The sequence below is a fragment of the Anabrus simplex genome, chromosome 13, assembly GCF_040414725.1.
Source record: "Anabrus simplex isolate iqAnaSimp1 chromosome 13, ASM4041472v1, whole genome shotgun sequence".
In the NCBI taxonomy this organism is placed as follows: domain Eukaryota; kingdom Metazoa; phylum Arthropoda; class Insecta; order Orthoptera; family Tettigoniidae; genus Anabrus; species Anabrus simplex.
Window position 1 is genome coordinate 51,178,272 of NC_090277.1, and position 12,082 is coordinate 51,190,353.

Sequence of the window (12,082 nt, forward strand, 5' to 3'; positions counted from 1 at the left end):
GAGTAACAGTGGACATTCTGAGCAGTTTGAATAGTAATATCGATGTTTATAAACCGCACTTTAGGTTAGCTTTTATCATAATACAATAGCAATTTCAGGGTAGCAACTTACTTCACACCTGTACTTCAGTGAAGACTAGATACCTCATCGAGTTACTATTTCCTGACCGGGCGAGTTGGCCGTGCGCGTAGAGGCGCGCGGCTGTGAGCTTGCATCCGGGAGATAGTAGGTTCGAATCCCACTATCGGCAGCCCTGAAGATGGTTTTCCGTGGTTTCCCATTTCACACTAGGCTAATGCTGGGGCTGTACCTTAATTAAGGCCACACCGCTTTCTTCCAACTCCTAGGCCTTTCCTATCCCATCGTCGCCATAAGACCTATCTGTGTCGGTGCGACGTAAAACCCCTTGCAAAAAAAAACTATTTCCTGAAAATGTCATTCAAATAAAACCCACATTTTTAAGTAATTGTTTTTGAAGAAATGACAATGGAATACATTAAAGGTTTATAAATAAAACCGGTATTATGCTCATAATAATAATTTCACTAAAGGGAGAGTAAATTGACATAGTTGGCTACAACTTTATTTTATTTTTAATTTTTCCTTCCATACTCTCTATGTATTCATGTCTGTATCATATATTGCTGTATCTACTTATGATCTTCCTGTTTTTCTGTTTTTATGTTTCAGATTTATCTCTGTACAGTATATCCTACTTACGCCAACCCAACTTCTTGAGAACCACTGAAGAATGTAGCTCGATAGGCGAGTTCAAATACCAACCATTGAGAAGCCACAAGATTATTCTTCATGGTTCGCCAATTCATATTCCAAAAATGCTCCGGTACTGCTTCAGTCAAATGCACGTCCACTTCCCATCAGATGCATACAATATGGTTTCGAAAGGATATTTTCCTTGCTAGAGGCTAAGAGTCGAGTCTCACTCACTCAAATAAGGTGAAAAATTTACAAGAGAATAGTGTGGTCCCAGGAGGGGTATAAAAATTGGTCGAAAGTCAATTGGCCTACGCGATCTCCGGATACAATTTTAAGAAGTCCAATTACATTCTATTTCTAAGAAATATGTGGTAATTTTATTATGTTATTTTGTTCTCCTTCCGGGTCGAAACGTATCGTTCTTTTCTGTGCATTTCATACAGTTGGCTGACGTTCCGAATACATTGCTGTATTATTTTTCAAAGAGACTGAAATAGCCATATTCGCACCGAGTCGATTAGCGCCTGAGAGACTGATTACTCAGTATCCAATAGGAGTACTTCAGCCGTCTTGACAAAGAATACTGCGTTGAATTGCAAACTGTAAGGAACGTTACAGAAATCAACACCACAATTCAACACGGAGGAAGAACTAAGTAACACTGCATACTGTGGAAGCTACATATCTAATTGTATTATGGTAAGGGTAAGGGTTTTTCTGCCCGAAGCCAGGTCCGAACCTCCGCCGAGGTGTTCCTGAGCCGGAGTTTACGTGCGGTAGGGTGTCCAGTTCCTTTCCGCTCCTCCATTCCCTTACCCCCCACCAACAGCGCATGGCAACCCATCCAACTCCTGACCACGCCCAATGTTGCTTAACTTCGGAGATCTCACGGGATCCGGTGTTTCATTGTATTATGAATAAAGGAATAAATGTAGAATGAAAATAATTTATTTATAAATAAAATTGAGCACTGAATAATGATACAAAAATAAATATTCGGTTGGAATTTTCTTTATATGACCATGACAGTGTTATGATATAATTCGAGGTTTAGTGGCAGTTACCTAGCGATAAACCGTGTGCTGGGGGAAGAGCTAAGGTCTTCCGAGCTGGTGCGGCAGCGTAGGTTAGAGCAGGTGCCGCGGGAAAAGCTAGGGTCTTCAGAGATGGTGCGAGAGCGTAGGTTAGAGCAGGTGCCGCGGGAGGCGCAATGGTCTTCAGGGCAGGTGCAGCAGCATAGGTTAGCGTAGGTGCGGTGGTGCGGCGGGTAGGTCTAGAGTCTTCGCAATGGGGGCTGCATAAGCTACAGGAGCTGGGACAGCAGCGACAGCAACAGCCTTAGCAGGTCCAGGACGTTGCACGACGGCGTTGAATCCGTTGTGAGGATCAGCCTGGTAGTGCACAGTACGGGTTGTGCCATCAGCTTCAGCCAGACTGTAGCTACCCTGCACAACATCCCCATGTCTAGTTTCCTCGACACTCTTGTGGTCTCCGGTGTGAGGGTCGTTCACTCCATAACTGTAGCTGTACTGAGGATTAGGGTCGAACGGTTCAACCCTAGGAGCGGCGTACGTCGCAATAGCAGGGGAAGCAGCATAGACGGGGGCGGCAGGAGCGTAAGTCAGAGCAGGTGCATGGCCCAAGGTCAAAGCGGGAGCGGCACTGTATATGCCAGCACGTGCGGCCGCCACCAACAGGGATGACAAAACAACAATCTATAAACATAAATCATCGATTTGTCCACGTCAAAATTCAGTCAAAATAACGAGATCAGTGTATAAAATATTATCTTGAATGTATTTAAATTCTTAAGGAAGGAAAGAAATTAATTTAAATTAAATTTGTTACTGTTACACAAACAAAATTGTAATTTGATGGTAGTCTCAATTCTAACCTGTTCAATGAATGGACCTAAAATTTACAAAACATAACCTCATATAACATCCTACAGTATGATGATGATGATGCTTGTTGTTTAAAGAGACCTAACATCTAGGTCATCGTCCCCGATGGTACGAAATGAGACGACATGTAATGACAATTTAAAAGTCCAGAACCATCCACTGACCAGAATTCAAAACGTAATTACGAGGAATGAATGGATGAATATGAATTTAAAACAATCAGTGGATCCGACCCGCAATACCCAACATTACCAGAAACTATCATAAACAATAATATTACTGACCAAGGGACTGCTTGTAAAGTACAATCTTAAATCGATGATGCTTGCTGTCTAAAGAGGTCCAAACTCCATGCCATCGGCCCCTCATAATGGTACTTAGCGCTAGTAAAGTAGAACCATGGTATTTCTCAAATTGCCGTACTAATCAAAAGTAGCGCAGACTCGCGACATTCCACACATTATGGTACTACTCACAGGTAATGTAATACGCACATGTAACAAAAACTTATGGTGTTTCTCACATCGCGGAGCCACTTACAGGCAACGCAATCCTATGGTGCTCCTCACATAGTGGGCACTAAACATAGGCAATGCCCAGACCAGTCGTGTTTCTCACATAATGATACTAATTACAGGCAACGGAACCCCGTGGTATTCCGCATGTAGTGGTACTAATCATGGGTATTGGAAACCCCGTCCTGATTCACCCACTGTTGTTAGTAATCACAAACGTATTGTGTAATTAACATAGTGGTACTACTCACAAGTAGAGGCGACCCATGGTGTTCCCCCGCGAAGTCTCGTGGTTCTAATTAGTTCATCCCTTGGTCGCCCCTTTTAGTCGCCTCTTACAGTAGGCATGGGATGCCGTCGGTGTATTCTTCGTCTGCGTCCCCCACTCATAGGAGAATACAGCGCCGAGAACATGAACTGGACATACGTACATTACTTGTGAGCGCAGGTTAAATCTTAGTATTCTTCACTCTTCGCATCTCTCGTCTGAAAAGCATTAAAGGAACGAAACTCAAGGCTTTTTTTAATATCCTGAGACTTGTTATCTTCATCTTTCTTTCATCTTACCACCCCTACCAAGATTTTATATTATATACAAGGTTTGCACGAATTAATTTCAAAATTAAGTACAGGCACTGTTATTCGAGGAAAGAGAACATTGTGGATGCGTTTGTGGATCGGTACGTATGTAACGGAAAAGTCTGTTTTTGTGGGACAGTGTTTGTACGCGAGAAAACAATGTGACTAAGTAAATGTTTCCACCAATTCGACCAGAATTATTATTATTATTATTATTATTATTATTATTATTATTATTATTATTATTATTATTATTATTATTATTATTTATTGTCTTGTTTTATATGGCGGGACTCAGGCTATGAAGCCTGCTATTCTGTCCGACCATACATACACCTACATGAAGAGTTAAATATACACTAAATTATCTACAGTTTAATATCTTAAGGTAGCAACTAAATGTTTTAATTAATCTAAAACTTAACTATGATCTAATCCTACTATGTTATAAGAAATCATTATTATTTATTAACCAGGTTTGACAGAGTTTTTTAAAGCGGAGGTGGTTTGACACGCTCCTAATTTCAGCAGGTAGGGAATTCCAAATTCGGCTGGCGGCGACTATAATTGATCTACTGTAGCCAGTTGAGCGGTGAATGGGAATGCTTAGTACTGCGGTGGATGATGATCTGGTAGGAATACTAGAAGGTGATGCTAGGTAATGGAATTGTGTGGCAAGGTATTCAGGTGTGTTAAGGTTCAGTATACGATGTAACAGGGAAAGAGTGTGTAAATTTCGTCGCTCTCTTAAGCGTAGCCATGAAAGCCTAGCAAATGCGGGAGAAATATGGCTAAACTTTGGTATATCTGAAATAAATCGAACGCATGCGTTATGTGCCTTTTGGAGCTTGATGGAAAGTGAGGCATTCAGGTTACTGTATACTACGTCACAGTAGTCGAATATTGGCATTACCATACTTTGGATAAGCAGTTTTCTTACATTTTGGGGGAGTAGATCTCTGAGTCTTTTAAGGGAATGTAAGGAATAAAACACTCGCTGACATATACCTGTTACATGATCGTTCCAACTAAGGTTTTTATCCATTATCATCCCTAAGTTTTTAACTGTGTCTTTGAATTGTAACTGAGTGCCTCTTAATGTTACTGAGTGGGTATGGGTTTCTGTAAGTCGTGCGTGGGTTTTTTGGGTAGCTAAAAGAATACACTGTGATTTTTGGGCATTGATTTTTAGTGCATGGTCATCGATCCACCTACATATTCTTCCTAGGTCGTCGTTCATATTATTTATTGCAGTCGGTAAGTCACGAGGGTGAGCGTCCGTTATATAATTTATTGTTGCAGATTGAGTTACGCCAGCCGTGTGAAGGGTGTGTATGGGACTGAGTGGGTATCATGCAGTATACTACTCGGATGGTGTAGGGAATTTCATCATGCACGAGTAAGGACGTGCCAAGGCATAGTGAGTGTGTCGGTTCGCAAGCAATGGAGATTCAGAGATGCCGATTAAGAATGGCTTCCCCGCAAGCCGCGAACGTTGTGCGTTCAGGATATCCACCATCAAGTGAACCGCTGGAACACTGCTTGAACCAACAAACCGACTATATTTAGGCATTTATACTTCAGGTTAGAGTGCAAACTTGCCGAAGCGATTAATGGGAGGTGGACGATATTCTGGGGAAAAGTTACAAACATAGATACGATTTGAACTGAAATATCTTACTCCTTTTTTTCAACATAACTTCAAAACTCTCAGAACAGTTAAACTTGCACTTATTCTAAACTGTTAGCACCCTAAAAGTATTCAATGTTACTAGAATATAGTGTTATTCCATTTTCTTAAATATAGTACAATTTATTTTTTTGTATGCTTCCCAAATTTCAGGTACACTTTCCTAGACAATGGTTGTACTTCAGGAAGTAAAATTTCAGAATCATGCCTAATAGGATTGGTGTGTGATAACAGACTTCGGTTAGAACAAAAATTATACTTACTTATCTTCAGACTCTGATCATGAACATGACAAAATGTTTTTTTCAAAAAATAAGCCCTGTGGGTCATTAAGGAATAAATTTCCTGTTTTTTAAGTCTGTCTTACAGATGACAGTACACATAAATATAATATTTAACTTCAACTCCGTATATTTAATTGTTCCTTAGTGAAGTGTACCTGAAATTTTGGATGAATACTAAAAATTATATTGTACTATATTTAAAAATATAGAATAACTCTATTTCCTAGTAATATTAAAAACTTTTAGGATGCTAACAGTTAAGAAAAAGCACAAGTTTACCTCTTCTGAGAGTTTTTAATTTATATTGCAAAAATCGAGTAAGATATTCTAGTTGAAATTTTTACCTATTTTTATATCACTCTTCCGTGTACTGTCGTCCACCTCCCCTTAACAAGAATGTTCTACCCGGACAACAGTGATGCTTTGTGATTTGCATAAGAATTAGGAGCCCGTTATATTAAAATCCCTGGAAATTATGTTATTCTCGCAACACAACGGAAGGGCGGGGTAGACAACATTTCCTGTCAGCTAAACTACCTTGCATTTTAACCTATTACTGCCTGAAGGAGAGGGCGAAAAATATGTGAACCGGTTAAAGATATACTTTGACGTTTCGCACCCTTGTTCATTTATCAGCTGCTGAAATTAGGCAATCGGATCACTGCACGGGCAAATTCAAAAAATCTTTGCTAGGCGGTGTTGCCCAATCTGTTCGTGGCTTAAGACTGGCCTGTGCGCACCAATTGAAGAAAATATTCGCCATGGGAGGGATCTGAACAAGGACCTCCGAACAGAAAAAATTGTGACATAGCAAGTACGCTACTATGACAAGGGGTGAAACCCACCGTATGTTTGTGCTCTATTCTCACGCAGATTTAGCAACATCGCCTCGTAAATCTTACTTAAATTCCCCCGTGAGGAGATCTAACTGGCTAACATCAAAAGCTGATAAAATCGAAGTATGTCTCTCAAATTATTTATCAGTAGAGCCCGGATTTTTATGCATTAATAGGTTAGAATGCAAAAATTCTGAAGCGAGCAGCAAGTATAGTCTACCTTTACAGCGAAGATGCTATGCGGTTTGCATGAACATTAGGGGTACGGCCCATTAGAACTCTTATAATTTATGTTACTCTTGCTACATTATGGATGAGCGGGTGGCCGACACTTCCTATTAACCAAATTTAGTTTGCAATCTAACCTGTTACGGAATAAAAATCCGGACTTTGTTTATCAGTATGGCTTATATAACCGGGTCACGTTGTGTCTGACCATCCTGTATACAGCCATACATCACTCTTTATTTGAAATATTTTCACGTATTCCAAACAATAAGACATTACATAAATCAATAATCATCTAAGTAGTATAATTTGCGCAACCCTCATTCATGAATTTCTCTACAGTTCTATTTCTTGAATTGTAGTCACATGTGTATTGTATTTTATGCTGAACTATATGAAATAAAATGTATTCGTTTCTAAACCTGAAGAGTTTCCTTTTGTGGCCAATCTCTGTAAATCCTACCACCTTCCTGAGGCCCAATCAGTGTATATATATAGGCGTTAATCTCACTGTCTTACAGAGAAGGGTTGTCAAATAATTTGAGTTATTCAGGGGAAGCGGTGGAAAGTATAATCTACAGAGATATATATTACAAACATATTCATTATATCCTTTCTGCAACGTCTTGTGAATGAACTGAACGCCTCCCCCCAATTCCCTCTACTTTTCTGTGGTTTCCCATTTTCACACCAGGCAAATGCTGGGGCTGTACCTTAATTAAGGCCACGGCCGCTTCCTTCCAAATCCTAGGCCTCTCCTATCCCATCGTCGCCATAAGACCTATCTGTGTCGGTGCGACGTAAAGCCCCTAGCAAAAAAATCCCTCTATGTGACTTCGTTTTGTTCCACATCTCTTATCTTTACCCCACCAGGTGGCCACGAGGTCTGTATAGTCCGAAACCGTGGTTAGCCAGTTCGAGTCCAGTTGGTGGAAGAAATTTCAGCATCACAGTAGGAGAGGTGGTGGTATACAATATCTAATCATGACATTGTGCGCCAAAAGCCTGGCTTCAATTCCAGGGAATGTCGCTGTTCATCGTCGGATGCAGAATTAATCCTTGAGTAGAGCCCTTTGTGATATTTGACTGGAGAAGGCTACGTGCCCACACCAGGTTTAACCCTCTCCCCACCCAATCACCATCCCACATACTGACGCGTAGGCAAGGGCCTTATATTTTGGTGAAATAAAACTGTTGATTTCGGTGTTAAAACTGACACTATTTCGGTAGGTATTTCGTGAAATAAATTGTCATACTAATCGATTTTTCTACCTAATTTTGTGATTAGGGTTTTAAAGTGAACTCTTGTAATGTGTTAAATTGTTATTAAATCGTAGAACAACTAAATATATAAAATGTAGAAATAAATACCGATATATAAATCACTAATACCTCGAAATGAAGATAGGTGATCTGCCCTGTAATATGAATTCACACATAGCTTACATTTTGAATTACTTGTCTACAAAGTACAAACTAAGCACGGTTTCAACATGATCAGTGTGCAGAGTTGTGTGACAGTCAGAAAGTATCTTTGTGTAAACAGAGAATCCCCTTTCATTGACCACATTAAAGGTCGGAAACCACACACGGCACACGTATCTAGCAGCTAAGCCTTCGCAATTACCCAATCAAGGTTAAAATTCCCACCCAGTCAGGAGTTGAAGCCTTAGGACAAAGACCAGCATGCTAAGCATTTAGCCACGGAATTTGCCATTCGTCCTCCTCCTCCACCCACCCACTGGAGTCGATTTACACGTACACATTAACCATCGAGTTTTTTCGTGACTCAGCATCTATCTTCCTACTGCGAACGCCCTGCTGGCATAATTCCTAAAGATTAATCCCCAACAACCATTACTTTATGGCTGTTTCTTCCAACTTGCGAATAAGATACGCTCCATCCACCCAGCTATCACACTTATGGAACCATGTTGGACTGAGAACAGACCTGTTTCTCAATATTTTGGGTTTCGGGTAAAACAGGTAAGATCTAGTGAGATATATAGGGCACTGAGACTCAGCAAGCATACGGGAGGGAGGTGGGTTGAATCAGCGGACGGTTATAGATAACGACAGAGACCTGCGTATGAAAATGAGGCAGGTCACGGCAAGGAACATTCAGCCTTGTCGAGAATCAGTGAAATATGATTCAAGGACGGGGTGATTCATTGTTCTAGGTCCTGGCTTACGAGCCTAGAGTTGGATGACCAGACACGCCGATTCAATCCAGGCTTGACATTAATATACATTTATATGTTATCTTTGTTACAGAATATATTTCTTCTATTATAAGCTGTAAGGAGAAATATGTAAATCTGTAGAAGAAATAAAGGTGTACTTGTACATCATTGAGAACAGACCAATATAAACGTAATTGTTTTCAAGAACTCCTTTTATTCCATCCAGAATACTGTTGATAGCAACTGTGAGATTTCTGCACTACCTTAGTTTTAGCGTAATTCTATTTCAATTGGAAAAGTTCACATACTAAATGAATCACCTGTTCTAGTTTCTAATCTACCTGACTTCAACCTTCTTAGCTTTCTTTCCTACTGATATAAATTTAATCTTGGAAATAGTAATTGACATATTATACTCAATGCACCTAATTGCATGCGTATAATTGACACACACGATTTCTCTCCCGAAGAGAAATGTTTTGACACGGATGAGTAGTTAAGTATCTATACAGTCGATGTAGAACAACAGTATCCGGCTGCACTTTTCCAATGTGGCTACATCGAGCAGAATTGCGTCCTTCACGAACTTGGAACGAAACGGAGGTCAACTACTCAAGTGTGAATTTCCCCTTGACATACGCAGACAATGTGTACGATACATGATACAGTTCAGTGCACATGAATCCGAATACGCACAGGTGACCACTCAAGCAGAAGATTCTTGCAAAAGCAGCCAAGTTTATTCCGTCGGAGATACAGTTCGTAACCTCATTGGACGGAGCAGGATTATTGATTTCTGTACCCGCTTCCCAATTATTTTACCTCTGATATCACACACTTGTTGAAAAATTCTGTCTCCATCCTATTATCTGTTTTCCTGAACCTGTGTTTCTCAATCTATTTCCATTCTCTACAATGATTGACGATATTCCCTTCTTACTGTTTATGTTTCAAAGCGGTATTCTATATCTCATGCTAAAAAATAAGAAAAGCCTTTAATTTTTACAACTCAAGTGTCTTCATAGCCAATGCCAATATGTGATAGGTTTGTTACGTTCAATGTAAAGGGCTTCAAACATCGTAAGTTACAATTCAACCTGGAGAGAGAAATCACTCTGATGAACTCCATCGGTGGATTGCGTTCACTGGTAGGTCCATTTATAATTGAATGGGGAAACAACCATGCTATCCGTAGGGATGTGCCATGTGTAAGGACAAACTGCACGGAATCTCTACGTGTTGCGAAGACTTTCCTCCGTGCCATCGGAAGGTGGACAACTGATTATCTGAAGACATTTTTATGCTGCAGTTTGTATTTACCACATTGTAAATACCTGACAGATATTATGTCTACTAATCTAGACCATGCAATCATCACTGTAACGATTGGTGTATCTATTCAGGACCATTCCACAGAATTCGAAATGACTGCTAGAAATACCATGGAAAGCCACGCTGAGAATGGTCCAAATCGAGACATACATTCTCAGCTCTTCATAATTCATATCACCTGAGTGAACAGGTTTGCTGTGCCAAAATCTACTTTAAAAAATTCGTGGCAGACCTAGAATGGGATGCTGATATAATCTCACTTTGGAATCTCTCATGTTTTCCACTAAATCACAGTCGTTTAAGATTGCGCAGGATTACATATGCAGTCAGTTCCTACAGTAATCCATACATTTATTTTCGGGTATGATATACGGATACATAAAGTGGATATTCCATTCCAATCATCAAAGACAATCGGTAGAATTTTACAGTTGTAGTGATAAGCAAAACTCTAAACGAATGATGATGTAAAATTCAACCAACAAAAGAAACCTGGAAGACAGATTCCTATTTATCAAGTTTAGAATTTATTACATATATCACTTGCAAATCAAAATAATATTCAAACTTTGATTCTTAACTCAAGTTATGCAATCCTAACAAATCACAGGTGAGATAACCATGGTATAATTTGTGGCATATCCATGGTATAATTTGAAATACAGAAAGGTATTATCGTTTTCCTTGTATGCAAACAAGAATACACAGAATGAAATACCGCTAATTTAAGGCACAGAGACTGCGATGGCTTGGCCATGTGGAAAGAATGCAGGAAGATCGAATGCCAAGGAAATCAGTTAAATCCCGAATAGATAAAAGACGGCGATAAGGAAGGCCCGGTAATAGATGGAGCGATGAAGTTGAAGCCGACCTGAGGGCAATGAACATCCGTCCATGGAGACTAGCCGCTCAGGATCGAAGTAGATGGTGGACTATCGTAGAAGACGCCAAGGCTCACACAGGGTTGTAGCGCTGGATAAGTAATTAAGTAAATACCGCTACTGAATTAGTATACATAGACGAACGCTGGTTTTTTCAGTTACAGTGGTGTCGGGAACATCAACTCCTTGAGCTCGACCGCAATATATGGTAAAAATTCGCAATCATGCATCTTTCCCGCTTCGCTGAAATGATAGGTACGTTTTTCGGCTTAGAAGAGGAGAGAGTAGGGACAGATTCTTTAGTTGTTCCCCTCTTACTAGCCTCTTACGACATGGAGAGGGTTATAATTCATCGTTTTATTTCACTCGAAGGGGAGATGACACTAATTCGAGACAGACCTCAAGTCCAAAAACATATCTATGTTGAAATACCTTCCAAAGGCGAACAGTTTCTAATGTAATAATTAATATATTAATTGTAAGTCCCACTAGTAATTTTTTCCGTTCCCGGAGAAGCTTAAGTGACCATATCTTATCACGAACGAGTTCTTTTACGTGCCAGTAAATCTACCGACACGAGGCGTCGTATTTGAGCACCTTCAAGTACCACCGGACTGAGCCAGGATCGAACCTGCCAAGTTGGGATTAGAAGGCCAGCGCCTTAACCGTCCGAGCCACTCAGCCCGGCTTTCGAAGCCTACATACGAGAGGAACATATATAAACAAGAACTTATTTCTTCCGACAGTTCTAACATTAAATTACGCACTGAGACAGAAAGTAAACAGGAGAAAATGGACGTGGAATACAGCAACACATGTCCATAGCCCACGTACAGAAACAGAGACAGAAATATGCATTAAAGAAAATCCAGTAAAACCCAAAGCACGTATTGGTAACGGGTTAGATAATTAGTGACATAGAAAGAGAGAGAA